The following is an 18,890-nucleotide window of genomic DNA, read 5'->3' on the forward strand; positions in this document are numbered from 1 at the left end:
AACAAGATTTCTTTACACATAAGCTCACGTGCCCTCTCCTGTTTGCACATGCGTATGAATGGAAATGAATGACTCACAAAATGTAAAGTGACAATCACTTAAATCTTTACCATTTATAAAATGACAGCCTTCTAGAAATGTACTTAATTCACAACTACCTGCAAAGAATAATTGACTCAGTGTAGTCTTTTTTTGTTTTTGTAGATGTTACACAGTTCAATTCAATAAGCAGGTCATGTCACTACATTTAGATATATGCTCAACCCAAAGCAGCAGCAGACTCTGTTGTTGAAACGTGTAGATTCAGAGGAATACTTAAATTCCTATTGCACATCAGTCCAAAATTGTGGCTTTAAAAAAGTTCTCAAAGATAAGTGAAAGAATGGGACACTCCTGCAGCAAAGCAGTGCAGTGAAATATCAAAAATGAAACTAACAGGTTCAGATCACTTTCTTGGCCTTTATTCAGTGACAGTTCTCCCTGAATACAAATCATCAGACCAGATGGTCAACATGAGTTTAAGACATAAAATCGAGTTTGTGAGATTTTTTACCCCCTTTTTTGACCAGAGATCTCAGCAAAGCAGCTGCTGTAAACGTTCATTCAGAAAACTAAGGAAGCCCAAAAAGGTCAGGGAAACATTTATCTTGTGACACATTTCCCAGTGATTCTACGTCTCCTCGCCACTCAATGTGCAATCAAGCTCAAGAGAAATGCATTCAACTGTTTATGTACGCAGAGCAGCAGCGATCCCTTGTGTATTTTGTTTAACCCCACACATTTATTAGTTATAATCATCCAATCTTCCACACGGTCTCTTTTACTGTAAAACAAGTCCTGTTTTCCCTCATTAGGTTTTGGGTTCAGTCCTGTAGAAGAGGGTGGCTCTAAAATAGGTGTTTGCTCTCACAGGGTGGCTCTAGGTCCTTTAGAGCTGTATGAAATAAAAGCTGTAGGTTACATTTTGTAATTCATTTTGGACCATCATTAGCGTAGTCCGGCCACAACTTAGTCTCCGCCCCCCCCCCTCTTCTCCCAGCACGCCATCCATCAGCAAGGCTGCATATTTACTGGCTGAGCTGAATTTCTGTTAAAACAAAAAGGGATAATCAGATCAGATGGTTTTAAATAAAAAAAATTTGATTGTTATATGAATCAGGTGACTTTAATTTTCAATTGATTGACTGCTCTGATATAAGATTCAAACCAGAATGAAATCTGATACAGTTTAGGTTAGCTGTGGTTGTCAAGTGAAGTTAACATGGGATAAACATGGGTAAAGGTTGACTCACTTTCATGGTACCTAAAAGACAAACTAAACTAGAACTTACCTAGCTATCTACCTAAACTGGCTTCATGGTACAGGTGCCTCATGAGCCAAATACCCGAGCTACGCATGAATAGCTTCATAAGGGTGTCAAATGTAATTTTTTCATATTACAGTGTTTTTTTTCCTACTAGATACTACTAAGATATCTTTTATAGTAGTATATAATAGTACTAGATCTGTAATTCAATGCTTAGATCAGAATAATGCATCTTAAATATTTAAACATTTTGAACGTTGCACTATTTCAAGGGAGGCGTATAATTATAGTCTGTGATAATCACATTACAATGTCCACACTCCACACATGGACAATTTCAAAAAATTCCAGGGATCATTGGATCACTCCCAGAAAGAGTGTTGAGAAAGCTAAAATTTCTTTGGCTCTGGTGCTGGTCTGCGATCTTGCTCTCTTCTTGCATCCTTTCTATGAGCAATGCACAACAGAGGGAGACAGACTCTCACATATACACATGCACTCATTGAAAAGACTCTAGAGCAGGGACGTAGATCCCAGGAGGACATGTCCCCCTTAACGTATGGAAAATATATTCAATATTACACTGAATAATTGAAAATTTCCAGCTGAAAAGAGATCTACACCCATGCTCTAGAGCTCTTTCTCTAGCTCCTGAGACCAAATGCATCTTGTCCAGAGATGTGTCAATATTTGCAGAAGCAAAATATCTGAGAATGCTTTCACACAAGGACAATCCTAACATTGTATTCAAAAGTTATAAGGCCAGTAAAAACAATTATAACTACTAAACGTGTCTGCCAAGTCTGACGTTTAAAAATGGAGTGATTGATATAGTCAGTGATGAGCTGTACAAACGATAGTGGGGTTGTTACCCATTTTTGCCTTTTATTTTTTTTTTACATGAGATCCACTTAATACTTAACATTAAAACTACCTGCTTAATATTGTGTAGGTACCCCTTGTGCCACCAAAACAGTGCCAATCCGCAATTCTCACCACAATTGTACAGAGCAGTTATTGAGTTACCGTAGTCTTCGTCATTCGAACCAGTCTGACCATTCTTTGTTGTCCTCTCTCATCAACAAGGCATTTCCGTCCACAGAACTGCCGCTCACTGGATGGTTTTTGTTTTTGGCATCATTCAGAGTAAATTCTAGAGACTGTTGTTTGTTTGAAAATCCCAGGATCAGCAGTTACAGAAATTCTCAAACCAGCCCATCTGGGACCAACAGTCATGCCAAGGTAAAAATTTCTGAGATAAAATTTTTTCCTCATTCTGATGGTTGATGTGAATATTAACTGAAGCTCCTGACCCATATCTGCATGATTTTATGTACTGCAGCCACACAAATGGCTGATTAGATAATCGCATGGATGATTGTTGGTGCCAGATGGGCTGGTTTGAATATTTCTGTAACTGCTGATCTCCTGTGATTTTCACACACAACAGTCTCTAGAATTTTCTCAGAATGGTGACAATTTTTTTTTACATTTAGTGAGCAGCAGTTCTGTGGATGGAAATACCTTGTTGATGAGAGAGATCAACAGAGAATGGCCAGACTTGTTCGAGCTGACAAAGTCTACAGTAACTCAGATAACCGCTCTGCACAATTGTGGTGAGAAGAATAGCATCTCAGTATGCTATTCTGAGATGCGTTTTGGCGGCACGAGGGGGACCTACATAATATTAGAGAAGTGGTTTTAATGTTGCGGCTGATCGGTGTACACTCACCTAAAGGATTATTAGGAACACCTGTTCAATTTCTCATTAATGCAATTATCTAATCAACCAATCACATGGCAGTTGCTTCAATGCATTTAGGGGTGTGGTCCTGGTCAAGACAATCTCCTGAACTCCAAACTGAATGTCAGAATGGGAAAGAAAGGTGATTTAAGCAATTTTGAGCATGGCATGGTTGTTGGTGCCAGACGGGCCGGTCTGAGTATTTCACAATCTGCTCAGTTACTGGGATTTTTACGCACAACAATTTCTAGGGTTTACAAAGAATGGTGTGAAAAGGAAAAACATCCAGTATGCGGCAGTCCTGTGGGCTGAAAATGCCTTGTTGATGCTAGAGGTCAGAGGAGAATGGGCCGACTGATTCAAGCTGATAGAAGAGCAACTTTGCCTGAAATAACCACTCGTTACAACCGAGGTATGCAGCAAAGCATTTGTGAAGCCACAACACGCACAACCTTGAGGCAGATGGGCTACAACAGCAGAAGACCCCACCGGGTACCACTCATCTCCACTACAAATAGGAAAAAGAGGCTACAATTTGCAAGAGCTCACCAAAATTGGACAGTTGAAGACTGGAAAAATGTTGCCTGGTCTGATGAGTCTCGATTTCTGTTGAGACATTCAGATGGTCGAGTCAGAATTTGGCGTAAACAGAATGAGAACATGGATCCATCATGCCTTGTTACCACTGTGCAGGCTGGTGGTGGTGGTGTAATGTGTGGGGGATGTTTACTTGGCACACTTTAGGCCCCTTAGTGCCAATTGGGCATCGTTTAAATGCCACGGCCTACCTGAGCATTGTTTCTGACCATGTCCATCCCTTTATGGCCACCATGTACCCATCCTCTGATGGCTACTTCCAGCAGGATAATGCACCATGTCACAAATCTCGAATCATTTCAAATTGGTTTCTTGAACATGACAATGAGTTCACTGTACTAAAATGGCCCCCACAGTCACCAGATCTCAACCCAATAGAGCATCTTTGGGATGTGGTGGAACAGGAGCTTCGTGCCCTGGATGTGCATCCCACAAATCTCCATCAACTGCAAGATGCTATCCTACCAATATGGGCCAACATTTCTAAAGAATGCTTTCAGCACCTTGTTGAATCAATGCCATGTAAAATTAAGGCAGTTCTGAAGGTGAAAGGGGGTCAAACACAGTATTAGTATGGTGTTCCTAATAATCCTTTAGGTGAGTGTATGTGCTACAGGTGTACGATCATCAAAAGAGAGTTTAATTTACTGTGTTTTGTACACCTGTCTCAGCAAACATTTATTAAACAAGCTTTAATATCTTGTAATGATGGAACTTTGACTCATTGATCGATATCATTTAATAAAAGTAGATGTTTATCATTAACTTTGTACATCTCTCTCTTGGTGCCGACACAAACCTGCATCTCGTCTAAAATAAATTGTAGACATAGTACAAATCCGTTAAGATGCACAATGGACAAAGTGGTGCCAAAAGAAAGAGCTTTCCATGGTTTGAGATCATGGATGGTGTGCTGGGACATCATCCTGCTGTTAGCGGAGAGACCATTTGGGACATCATAGCAGTTAAAGGCAAGTCGGTGAGTTGTCAATGGTAACTTATATTGCTAGCTAACTGATGTTTATATACCTTTTCCTTTTTGGCTCCTTTACTACGGAATAGTCTCCCTAACCCTGTTCGGGATGCAGACACACTCACTCAGTTTAACTCTAGACTAAAGACTCGTCAATTTAGCAACTAAATTATCCATCAACTCACAATTAGGCTGCTTTAGTTAGGTCTGCCAGAACCAGAAACATTTATCTTGATCTATAACTTAGCAAATTTAATGGCATCTAAGCTAATGTTATTCTATTTGTTTTCCTGTCCCAACCTCGTTAGACATGGGATACCACATATGCCACTTGGATTTAGGATGGACCTCACCAAAATGACCTGATTCACCTCACTGATCTCTGCCCACATCACCTTTGTTTATACTACCGTCCCGTCGCACTCACACCCATCATCATGAAGTGCTTCGAGAGGCTCGTCATGAGGCACATTAAGACCCTGCTGCCCCCCTCACTAGACCCACTGCAGTTTGCGTATCGTCCAAATTATTCAACAGACGATGCCATTGCCACCACCCTCCAACTGGCCCTCACCCACCTAGATAAAAAGGACTCATACGTTCAATTGGTGTTCATAGACTTCAGCTCAGCATTCAACACATTCATTCCCCAGCACCTGAATGGAAACTGAACCTGCTGGGCCTGGACACCTGCCTCTGCAACTGGATCCTGGAATTCCTGACTGGGAGACCTCAGTCAGTCCGTAATGCGGATCAATTTTGTTTTCGTGAATATTGTATCCAAGAATATTGGCCCCAGCTGACCAGTTGATTGCCCTGGTTTGATAGAGGAAAAGCAGCTAATGTCACACTACAGTACGTCAAATTATTTCAAAAGATCAAGGAATATGATATGTCCCCTTTAATAGAGAATTAATCTTTGCTAAAATGAGAGAGAGAGAGAGAGAGAGAGAGAGAGAGAGAGATGAAAAAAAAAACCTACTACTCGCCGGTTCTCCGATACACCGTCGCATGGTCCTCGATCACTCCTCCACCCTCTCAGGCGGACCACAGCCGTTCCTCCCCGGGCGGACCAGAGTCAGACTCACGCCCCTCCGTGTTCTCTGCGACTCGTGGGGACACTTCTCCGCCCCTGGAAGCGGCCCTACCGCTCCAGGTGGTCGGGGAGTCCAGTCCCCACTCGCCTCGCGGAAGGCGGTCGGTCTACTCCCTCCCCTGGTAGATGGCAGCGGCGTTTAATTAGCCTGATAAGGGACCGGGTGTGTATAATCACAACCCGGCCCCACCCTCCGCCCTGCCACATTGACATTAATTAGTATTCATACAGGACAACTTGGCTGTTGTTTATTTTTTATTATTTAAGTTTGTTTTATGAATGAAGCAAGTTAACACTAATGAGGGTTAAATGGGTACAACACCACATTTTGAGGGTTCATTGGGGTACAACACCAAAAAATTGTGTGTGATAATATTAGTTCAAATGTGACTTTTTAACTTGCTGGGAAAAATCACAATATGCATTTTTAAGCAGCCTCTGAACTTTGACCTTAAAAATTATTTTCCACAACTTTTTGTATTAAAATTATTTTTTAAAGCATTTAAAAAAAAAAAAAAGTTTTTAACATCGATAACACCAATTTTTTTTTTTTCAAGCAATAGACAATTTCAAATATATTTTAAAAAAATGGGTAAAACAGAGTTAAGCCATTTCATATAATTAAAGGTTAGGTTATAGAATGATACCTTTTATTTATATTTTTTGAAAGCTTTTGTATGACTAAAAAAATCAAGGGACATGACCCAAATTTTGTCAGAAATAGCTTATTTTGATAGACAAAAAAGCTGTCTTTACACAAGGGGACGCTAGACAGCTCACAAAACTGAATCCTCCATTCAAATCTCAGAATGTTTTACATCTCATCTACTTTTTCACTCTGGGGAGTAATTTTTTATTAAAACTGATAGTTGCAATGATTCATACTTGTTAAATCACCCACAGCAGTATCTATAAAACATATTTTTTTAAATCCTCCAGTAACAATTGATTGTGATTGGCCCATTCTGAACAGCGCTGCCAAAAGCAACAGATACCACATGACAGCAGCGTCCATACTTTTAAGATTTTTTATAAAGCACCCCTTGGTAAAAATAAAATGCTATTTTCAAGGGTTTTCCAGGATTTAAATTTGAAAAAGCCAAATTCAAGCATTTCAAACACCTTGTACGAACCTGCTTATTTAAACCCTTATTTTATACACTATTAGGTTCACTCAGAATCCATTCAGATATATTTCAAATCAAACATTGCTTACTATCCATTCACAGGAATGTGGGTTCAATCCGAAATTGACAAAAGCAATAATGATTCTGTTAATTGGTCAAGCAGATGTGATAATCTTAAATTGGCCAACTTTTGGCCTATAGACCTTTTTCACAGACTGTGATGATGCGTTTGCGCCTTATTTATAGGCGTAAATCTAGCAAACTTTTTATATTATGCATTTTTTAAATATTGACTGTAAATTTAAAACATTATAATTTGTGTTATATTACCCTAGAATTAATAAAAAAAAAAACGAATTACCACAGCTGCAAGGGGGTTTCTATTACAGCTGCTGAGAGAGTGATAGTACATTTGGCATCTTCTCCTATTTTACTGTATTAATCCACTACTCTCTATTTTTTTGTTTCTCCTGGAAAGTAATTCATATTTAATAGTGGATTTTTTCTTTTGGTCTTGGAGCAAATGGGTAAGTGAAAATAATATTTGCTCCCATTCTACGTTGTAGATGTTTACCCGCCAAACCTTTACTTCTGCGTTCCAAAACCCAGAGTGTGAAAAAAGTCTATAGAAGCTTATCATTAAGAATATTGAATACTAAATCAACATATTGAATTTAAAACTTTCTTCTTTCTGCATTTAAATATTATACTGGTTCACAATTGCATAATACTGCTTAGGAACAGATCTGTGCACTGTCCATGCAAACCTTTTTCATTGGACAGGTCAGCAACATCTACACGGATCCTACGATTTCCAAGGTTCTAAAAAGAGAGTAAGGGATGGATTAATATAAGAATATTGCTGTGCATTACACAACCGTGAGCCTGCATCTCAAAGTGGTATGATTGTAACAGATAACATACACCCCCATGTGGCCAAACAGGAACATACCCAAACATCAACGAGTGCTGTAATTCAGAACCGCATGTATACAAACATTCAAAAGTCTGGACATGCTTGACTGAACACATTTCTTTAACAATATGACTGATCCTTGTTATCAGGGTTACTGGGCTCCCTTGGGAGGCGAACTGCACTGATCTGTATGGGCAGAAGAGATATACTCACAGACAGCTCAATACTTGCTAGTCTTTTTGCTAAACATTCCTGCCTTCTAGCATGTTAATTGCAGATACCTGACGTGTGTTCAATCTCCTGGAAAATTCATAATGTTTTATTTATTTTTTAGGTCACTTTATTGGTGTCCCAGAGCAGCCAGAATCAGATTCAAGACAGCTTTTAGGCCTACAAAATGAGTGCCCTTATAAACTACCGGTGCATCATCCAAATACATTGTTTGGTTGATTTGATAAGTTGCATCCAATCAACTAGTGTTCTAATATCTCTATATTGAAGGTGTCTACATCCAAAAACATCTTCAAACTTTAAATCAACCCAATTAGTTGAACCTATGATATTATTTTTGCCATTTCATAATTGCACTTGATTTGTAGCTTTTTGCATCCTGCTGTGGTATTGAAAGTATTATGATGCATTCAAGTCAAGTCAGAATGTGTTACAAGATTCTGACTTGTAACAGTTATGGCATCATGTGAAAAGAACCAATATGGCAGCATCCTCAACAGTTAAATGTAGTGGACCTATATTTCTGTTTTATATGCCATGTTATTATGCCAATGTTACCTGGAACTGTTTATTTGTTCTTAAACATTTTGCAACAACATATCAAGGTGGATTAATGAATTAATATAGTGATCAATATTTTGCAGTCATCAATAACAAAGCCATTATTTTGCCAGTATTTTGTATATTTTCACATAACTATGCATGATTTTTATGACCTCATATCAATTGATTTTCAAAATTAGCATACTACAACATTTAAGGTATAATTCACTCCAAAAATGAAAATTCTCTCATGATTTATTCACCCTCATGCATTCCAGATGTGTATGACTTTCTTCAGCAGAACACAAACAAAGATTTTTAGAAGAATATCTCAGCTCTGTTGATCAATACAATGCAAGTGAATGGTGATCAGATCTTTGTAGCTCCAAAAATCACAAAGTAAATACAAATGTAATCCATTTGACACCAGTGGTTAAAATAATGTTTTCAGAAGCGGTATAATAGGTGAGAAACAGAATAATATTTAAGTCCTTTTTCACCCTAAATCTCTACTTTAACTTTCAGGTGTGAAACTGAAACTAATCAGGTGCCATGTGACTTTCAAAAGTGAAATTGGATATTTACAGTAAAAAACTAAATAAAAAAAAAAAGACTTAAAATTTTATCAGTTTCTCACCCACACCTATTATATCACTTCTGAAGATATGGATTTAACCACTGGCATCTTATGGATTAATTCTGTGTTTACTTAATGTGATTTTTAGAGCTACAAAGGTCTGATCACCATTCACTTGCATTATATTGACCTACAGAGCAGAGATATTCTAAAAATCTTTGTGTTCTGCAAAAGAAAGAATGTCTTACACATCTGGTATGGCATGAGTTAATACATTTTTTAATGATTTTTTGGTGAACCAACCATCCCTTTAAAATAAATGAGTAGGGATGCACCGATCCAATACCTGGATCTGTATTGGCTCTGATACAGTGTTAGTCATCTTCGCTACTAACCATAAAAACACTATTAAAGTAGTTGACTCATGCATTTCATTCAAGGCCACTTGAAGACATGCGAAAGCTCTGTGAATCACAAAAGGCTGTGTTTATTAAGATAAATATATACAGCTCCGGAAAAAAATTAAGAGACCACTGCAAAATTATCAGTTTCTCTGAATTTACTATTTATAGGTATGTGTTTGAGAGAACATTTTTGTTTTATTCTATAAAATACTGACAGCATTTCTCCCAAATTCCAAATAACAATATTGTCATTTACAACATTTATTGTGTATCCCAAACTGCACACTTCTGCACTATTCTATGTAATTTGTAGTGCAAGTAGTACGTTTACACTGAAAATGCAGCAAAAAGTAGTGTATTTCAAGAACCCAGATGATGCAATTTTTCAACCGTCACAACGGAGTGTGGAATGTAGGACACTAAATGCACTCAACGAACGCTGCTTGCCATAGATAGCGGAAGGGGCAGAGTTACCTGGCTGCGCTGCTGATCTAAACAAAACGGTTATAAATAATGAAGAATGTAGCAGCTGGTGAAACTTCAGTGGTTAAAGCACATTACAAATGTCAGTTGAATGCTTTACCATCACCCAAGTTGTGTGAATATGTATGTTGTTTAAGATACAGGTGAAGTCAGAAGTTTACATACACTTAGGTTTAAGTAATTAAATCTAATTTTTTAACCAGTCCACAGATTTCATATTAGCAAATTATAGTTTTGTTAAGTTGTACAGGACATCTACTTTGTGCATGGCACTAGTGTTTTTTCCAACAATAGTTTACAGACAGATTGTTTCACTTTTAATGGACTATATCACAATGCCAGTGGGTCAGAAGTTTACATACACTAAGTTAACTGTGCCTTTCAAGCAGCTTGGAAAATGAAAATGATGTCAAGCCTTTAGACAATTAGCTTCTGATAGGCTAATTGGATTCAATTGGAGGTGTACCTGTGGAAGTATTTAAGGCCTACCTTCGAACTCAGTGCCTCTTTGCTTGACATCATGAGGAAATCATAAGAAATCAGCCAACACCTCAGAAAAAATCTGGAGACGCATTCTGTCTCCTAGTGATTAACGTAGTTTGGTGCGAAAAGTGCAAATCAATACCAGAACAACAGCAAAGGACCTTGTGAAAATGCTGGAGGAAACAGGTAGGCGAGTATTTATATGCACAGTAGTAAATGAGTCCTATATTTACATAACCTGAAAGGCTGCTCAACAAGGAAGAAGCCACTGCTCAATCTGCCATAAAACAGCCAGACTCCAGTTTGCAAGTGCACATGGGGACAAAGCTCTTACTTTTTGGAGAAATGTCCTCTGGTCTAATGAAACAAAAACTGAACTGTTCGGCCATAATGACCATTGTTATGTTTTGAGGAAAAAGGGTGAGGCTAGCAAGCCAAAGAACACCATCCCAACCGTGAAGCATGGGGGTGGCAGCATCATGTTGTTGGGGTGCTTTGCTGCAGGAGGGACTGGCCAAGGAAGACATCAGCCACAAAGTTAAAGCTCGGTCGCAAATGGGTTTTCCAAATGAACAATGACCCCAAGCATACTTCCAATCTATGGCAAAGTAGCTTGAGGACAACAAAGTCAAGGTATTGGTGGTCATCACAAAGCCCTGGTAGAACTGAAAAAGCATGTGCGAGCAAGGAAGCCTACAAACCTGACTCAGTAACACCAGTTCTGCCTGAAGGAATGGGCCAAAATTCCAGCAACTTCTTGTAAGATTGTGGAAGGCTACCCACAAATTTTGACCCAAGTTAAACAATTTAAAGGCAATGGTACCAAATACTAACAAAGTGTATGTAAACTTCTGACCTACTGGGAACGTGATGAAAGAAATAAAATCTGAAATAAATAATTATCTCTGCTATTATTCTGACATTTCACATTCTTAAAATAGTGATCCTAACTGACCTAAGATAGGGAATGTTTTCTGTTTTCAATGTTTACAACACTGATTGGATCGGCCGTTACTGAGATTTCAGATATCGGAAGAGAAAAAGTGGTATTGGTGTATCCAAATATATACATTTTTATTTAAAAGTGTGCAATAAACAAGTAAGCCATATACTCTCTTACTTGAAGAGTCCTAAACTATTCTGACCTTCGATCATTCAATGAAATTACATTTATAATACACAACATTTGAATTCAGAAATGTTGTAACTAGAGGTCGAACGATAGTGGATTTTTTTAAAATATCGATAACTAAGTTGGTTAAAATCTACCATTAGTTATTTTTATTTTCATTGATTTATAGAATGATAAAAAAGTCTTAGTCTTTCCTTACTATAACGGGCACAGATATTGAGGCTACAAGAGTCCAAAAACAATACAATCTCAAGAGCAGATCCAACCAATAACAACCAGAAAAATAAAGATTTGGTGCATAACACTGTGTCCCAGATGCGATGCCACAACACGTGAGTTTTTTTTCCGTCCAAACCAGCCGCGACACACGACGAGCGACAGGCCTTTCTATTGCACCGGCCAGCAAATGGGTCTAAAATTTTATATTATAGCATATAACTAGGTCAGAATCTCACTAGCCAGTTCAGAACAACTTGATTTTGGCCGAGGCTTGCACACACCTACCGAATGTTGTGCTTGAGGTTTTTCTCTCTTCAGCCGGAGCTCTGTCACACACACACACCGGTTCAGAATGGCAGAGAGGAGGCATACTGGCTCATTCTTTCATTCTCTACACTTCCCTGTCATGTGAAGATCGGTGAAATAACAACAGGAGTACCGCATGAACATAAACAATCATAACAGACTGAATAAGGATGTGAATCATAAAGTAACATTGCACTGTGTGTGTGTGTGTGTGTGTGTGTGTGTGTGTGTGCGTGTGTGCTTGTGTATTTATCCCCTTGGGTTTGCTGTAGAAAGCATATGCACAAAGGGAGCTTCAGTGAAAACATTTGTAGCATTTAATAAACAGACAGTTTCATCTGTGATTGAGTGCTCTATTTACTACATTTTATTGTCCATTATCTTAATTTTAGTGTATGAATATCGTGGTGTCGTGTCACCCCTGGTGTGGACAAACAGACTGCATTTCACTGGAATCTCATCAAGTCATGTCTGGTTAGGACAAGGTCTAACGTAGGCAGATTTAACTATAAACAGTCCTAAAAAACACAGAGCAACCTATTGCACACGTGCCAGCATTGGCATGCGGAGGGTTAATCACTGGCATAATATCAACAGCAACATCTTGATGTAATTCTTCCTCATGATCACGCAGCAAATTTTCATGAGCTGAATGGGAGGCTAAACAAAAAGTTTACATTTTACAAGACTGCAGTACACCCAACAGATTTGTGCATCACGAGCCGGCAGTTATTCACATTTGGTTAATCATGCGTTGGCACAGCCATTGACCAGGAAAATAAAAAAATGGCACTGTAAAGGATGCCAACCCCTGCTCTACATCATAGATAGTTTAGCAGAGATGGACCACTGGTATTAAAATGCATGGGAGAATTTGGAACAGCCAACAGATGTAGAAAATGAATTCCCGCCTTACAGGTAAAAGAGCCAAACACCTTTAAGATACAGATATTGCCTGTCAGTCATCTGGATGCACATAAGCTGAACAAGTCTGTTTTTTAGCATGATATGAGCTAGGGCTGCACAATCAATCGGACAAAAAAAGAAAATCACAAAATGGACAAAAACGGCTACACGATGGATGGTAACATTTGAATATGAAGACAACGTTGTTTCACTGTTTTTATTTGTTTTTGGGTGAACTGAAAAAAGGTCTCAGTTTGGTTCTTTTTAAGAGGGCTAAATGTGAAAACCCCAATATCCTTTTTGTAGTTGAACATGTGGAAAACATTACCATCATAATCGCAGTTCACAATATGTTTCTAAATAATAGCAGTATGAATTTTTGTCCAAATAGTGCAGCCCTACAATGAGCTAAAAGAACCACAATATATTATACCACTGCTGTCAGGTTTTCCTGCTGATTTGAAATATGCTCTTTTAAAGTAATCTTGACAAAACGTTTGAGATTTCGGTCTTTCCTCATTCAAGTAGACAGGTGCTGTACGTTGGGTGTCAACGTTTGGGGGTCAACTAAGGAGCTCTATTAATTAGTCATGAAACCCGATATCTACATAAGCAAATATCAGCATAGATTTTTGCCAATATTGAGTAGTTCCATAAAGCAACTATCTGTCCACCTCCATTATTAACTGCAGAACTCCTGCAGAACCACCTGATTTAACAGAGCATAATGACTCTTTACCAAGCTTACTTCCTCAAAACTATTCCAGAAGCTAATTTTGAATAAACTTTCACTGAAAACATTTTGTCTTCAAGCACAATATGCAACCAGGTGTTGTGGTGCATGCAAAATATCACAAGCCTGAAACTCTAGCAGATGCTGTTTGGCAGCACCATTATTGGCAAAGTACAGCAACTGAAACAATGCCTTCTGCAATTTTTTAACCCACGGCAGGAGAGAGGAAACTCACACTCAGCCCACGAAATAAGTTTTTAATGGAGTCTTCGGTGACATCATAAGGGAGATTGCCCAGGAAGGCGGTGTACGAGGGGCTGCGGGGAAGACGGGAGCGGTCAATGTTGGGCTCACGGGCAGCTCGTGGAGCCGTTGGCAGAATGGACCGATCGATGGGTGGCGCACGATACATATCATCTTCTGTGTGCCAGGATGTAGTAACTGTAAAAAGTCCGGGAGTGAAGCCAAATTCATCCAAATGAATTAAACTTCTGCAAAACAGTTTATCAAAGTATGAAAAAGAGAATAATAGCATATTCTTAAAGCAATGCACCAATACATCAAATGCGGTACACAGTGTTTAATCTAGTGATTGAATCTCACCATCTTCCTCCAGGTCATCCGTCTCATCAGCCCAGCTGAAGAGACTGCACTTATCAGAGTTACAAATGACTTGCTCTTATCATCTGATCGCGGCTGCATTTCTCTTCTAGTGCTTTTAGATCTTAGTGCTGCATTCGACACAATAGATCACGACATTCTCTTGAATAGGCTAGAGAATTATGTTGGAATTTGTGGAGTGGCATTATCATGGTTTAGGTCATATTTAGCAGACCGCTACCACTTTGTCTATGTAAATGAGGAATTGTCAAACCAAACAAAAGTAAAATATGGAGTGCCACAGGGATCAGATTTAGGGCCTCTGCTTTTATCCATGTATATGCTTCCCCTGGGAGATATTATCAGGAATCGTGGAATAAGTTTCCACTTCTATGCTGACGATACACAACTTTATATTTCTTGAAAACCTGATGAGATTTCACAATTCTCAAAATTAGCAGAGTGTATTAATGAAATAAAAGATTGGATGGCCAGAAATTTCCTTCTACTCAATTCTGACAAAACAGAGGTTCTAATTATTGGACCAAAAAACTCTAAAAATAAGCCACTAAAATATAATTTGACTCTAGATGGATATACTGTTACATCATCTTCAACAGCGAAGAACTTAGGTGTTATATTTGATACCAATCTGTCCTTTGAAAATCAAATTACAAATGTTTGTAGAACAGCATTCTTCCACCTAAGAAATATTGCTAAATTAAGGCATATGCTCTCTGTTGCTGATGCCGAACAACTAATTAATGCGTTCATGACCTCAAGACTAGATTATTGTAATGCATTACTGGGAGGATGTCCAGCAAGATCAATAAATAAACTTCAATTGGTTCAAAATGCAGCAGCCAGAGTGCTGACTAGAACCAAGAAATATGATCATATTAGCCCCATTTTATCATCATTACATTGGCTACCTGTTAAATTCCGTATTGATTTTAAAATTCTGTTAACTATGTACAAAGCTTTGAATGGTCTAGCTCCGCAGTACTTAAGTGATCTCCTACCACGCTATATTCCAACACGTTCATTAAGATCGCAAAATTCTGGCCTATTAATCGTTCCTAGAATATCAAAATCCACTAAAGGAGGAAGATCCTTTTCATATTTGGCTCATAAACTATGGAATAGTCTCCCTAACACTGTTCGAGATTCAGACACACTCTCTCAGTTTAAGTCTAGACTAAAGACTCATCTATTTAGCCAGGCATACACCTAATTTATCCTCCAACCCACAATTAGGCTTCTTTAGTTGGGTCTGCCGGAACCAGAAACATTGAGCATGATCTCTAACTCTGCAATAAATTAAATGGCATCTACGCTTACATCTTTTTATTTGTTTCCCTGTCTCAACCTCGGGACTCCTATCCTGAGGTCACCAGAACCGGCTGGATCCAGCACCATTCCTGCTTCATGTTGGACTCCACTGCTACATGTTGCAGAATGATGATGACTAAATGCAGCCGGTGCCAGCCAAACATCACTTCAATCTATTATGATGGACTTCAGAGGATGAACTGTTGCCAACTCCAACCTGCATCACCTCAGTCTATTTATGGACTACGATCTTGAAATGAAATGCTTAGACTAACTATTGCCAACAAAAGCCTTCATCAGTCAATTAACAAGGACAATTGCATCTATGTGAACTTCTGCAATTAATCAAGATGGACTTCAAAGACTTTGGTCATTAATCCTACAGTTCAAACACAATCGATGTTTAATCACTGACCCTTAACACTTAGTTTAATAATTTTAAACCATGATTTTACCTATACATAATTAATATTTACATTACATTCATAATGTTAGCCAGAGGGAACTGGCCCCCACAGTGAGTCTGGTTTCTCCCAAGGTTATTTTTCTCCATTAATCTACATCTTATGGAGTTTTGTGTTCCTTGCCACAGTCACCTACAGCTTGCTCACTGGGGTTATTAATACAATTATCATTTAATTATTTTTAAACACTATTCAAAATCTTATTTTATCTAAATTACACAATGATGATTAATTGACTTTATAGACATTACAGTTTTATCGTCTATTAATGCTGATATTCTGTAAAGCTGCTTTGAAACGATGTGTGTTGTGAAAGGCACTATACAAATAAAATTTACTTGACTTGACTTAGCAGGTGCGTAAGTCGGTGGAGCATTTCCCCCGCTGTCCTCTGCTAAAAAGTCAGTAAGAGTAAGGGTCTTACCCTTTTTCTTATTCTTTTTACCAGTAAAGACATTTTAGAAACATGAATGATAGCTCAAAAAGTACAGCCTGTTGAGGAGATGGGTTCTAGTCAGGGTCAGAAATTAAGGGGGGCTCTGGGCAAAAATGCACCTACATTTTATTATGTTGGGGCAAAATTGCACTTGTGATGCTTTTTTTTTCTCTCTCTCCCTCTCTGGGCTTCTAATCAATATATATTTGGTATGCGAGTGAAACAATATTTGTTGTACTCTACTCGAGCCCCTTTTTTATGTGTATGATGGTTTGACCATATGTTTGACAGTATGGTGTACAGTAAATAATATTTAATGATTTAATAAATTAAAATGCACCTGTTAGGAGTTGACTATATTTCCTATATGCATTATAAATTCCAGCTTCTAAGCTTTAAAACAACACCCATTTTGTGTTAAGCGAGTAGATATTTATTTATTTTAACCCCCCATATGAAGCGTCAAAGTATGCCAAAATATTTATCTATTATTATCCAAGCGACTCAATAACAAGCATACAGTCTATGCCCAGTTCATTTTCTCTGTATGACAGGAAACATGTATAATAAATAATATGTACCTAAATACTACATACTTCGTTAAAATCGCTTTTACGCTACAATAATTCAAACTTTTATATCCGCAATTTACAATGCCTTTATTTATGATATGGTTATTATTTCAGAAATTCAGGCATTCTCCCAATACAATAGCATTTTGGCTGTGTAATCGGAACAACACAGACACACCAGCGAATTACAAATGCAAACCACTGCATTGGTCACAACGCAGAGCTTATGGTGTAGGTTGGACACAGAAGTGTAAACCGAACTTAAATGGCAAAACTTATGATTTTTATAAGGCAAATGATAAAATAGACAAAAACTCCCATCTTACAGTGTCCACACCAAAGAATAAGTTATTTACACAAAAGATAGTCTTGTATGTTGGGTGACTGCTGCAGTTTACGTGTAGAGAGAATCATTTTTGTTATCTACTACATGCTTCTGAGCTCTTTTGTGACAAACTGCAGTCAGGACATTCCAGTGCAACTGAATACGTTTACGGCTGTTTATGCCATTAACAAGCTAGTGTAAATATCGGTTACTGCAAACTACAGAACACACTGACTACAACAGTAAAATTGCACATTTTGATTCTAATTATCATCTGAACTAGCCTAAAGGTAGACCGCTTAATCAGTAAAACCAATTTATCGGTGCTGAGAGTAGCTTTTTGGAACTGTTGGTTATCTGCAAAAATAATAAATAATCTAAAAAAAACTGATAGTTGTAGATAGTTTTTTTTTCATTGTGACTCCAACTTCATGTATTCTGAATAAAAAAAATAAAAAATCCTTAATTTGGTGAATATATAAACTATAAAAAGCTTTATTTGATAAATATTTTACTTCAAAATTAGATTAGCAAAATAAGTGTGTGTATTTCTGGCTTGTTTATAGTGAAAAGCCCTGCATTTTGTACCAAATTTTCTTTCTTTTTTTTTTCTGGTTATTATTGGGATTTTAGTTGCACAATACACTGCATCTGGGATTTTATACAATTTGTTCTCTTGTAGCCTCTATGTCTGTGCCTGTCAAATTAAGGTAAGATCTTTTTTTTACATTCTATTAATCGATTTTATTGATCGGCCAATTAATCGGTTATCTGCCACTTCAGTTATTGTACCGACTTCTAATCTGAAAATTTTAAATGAGGTTTAAGTCTTGACAAGATATTTTGGTTTGGAACAATATGAAGGCAGAAGTATTTATGAAGTAAAATGAAGACAAAAAATTGCCTCCATCACGGGTGCGATCTCCCCGATCACACGTTATCTGCAACTGAAAGAAATGATCCGTTCATTAATGACACATCACACACCTACAATTTGCTAACTGGCCCATGCACAAACCTCCAAAATCCTCACCTGACACCGCCATGCTGGAGAAGGAGTGCTTGTCATATACACGGATGGGGGCGTGGTCTGTCCGGTGACGCCATCACGCAAGCATAATTATATTTATGTTCTGTATAAATGGTTTATAATAATAATCATTTTTATTTCATTTTACTTTTCACAAAATATTATTGAGAAATTATTTATATTGTGAAGCCTCTAACATTTTCGTTCTTTATTTGAAGACTTTGAATATGTAATTTTTCGTACTACAGTGTACTAATGTCACTGTCAGCCTCTTAAAAAAACTGAGCTTATATTCTAATCCTGATCTAAACAAAAAAAGCCTATTTCTAAGCTACAGTTTATATCTAAGATACT

At 37.9% G+C, this 18,890-nt stretch overlaps 1 pseudogene; it reads right to left on the minus strand.

Annotated features, from left to right (window-relative positions):
- Positions 1 to 458: 458 nt before the first annotated feature.
- On the minus strand, positions 459 to 18,552 carry LOC127628539 (eukaryotic translation initiation factor 4B-like; annotated as a pseudogene).
- Between the last annotated feature and the right edge of the window lie 338 nt (positions 18,553 to 18,890).

This window comes from Xyrauchen texanus, chromosome 35 (genome assembly GCF_025860055.1).
Source record: "Xyrauchen texanus isolate HMW12.3.18 chromosome 35, RBS_HiC_50CHRs, whole genome shotgun sequence".
In the NCBI taxonomy this organism is placed as follows: Eukaryota; Metazoa; Chordata; class Actinopteri; order Cypriniformes; family Catostomidae; genus Xyrauchen; species Xyrauchen texanus.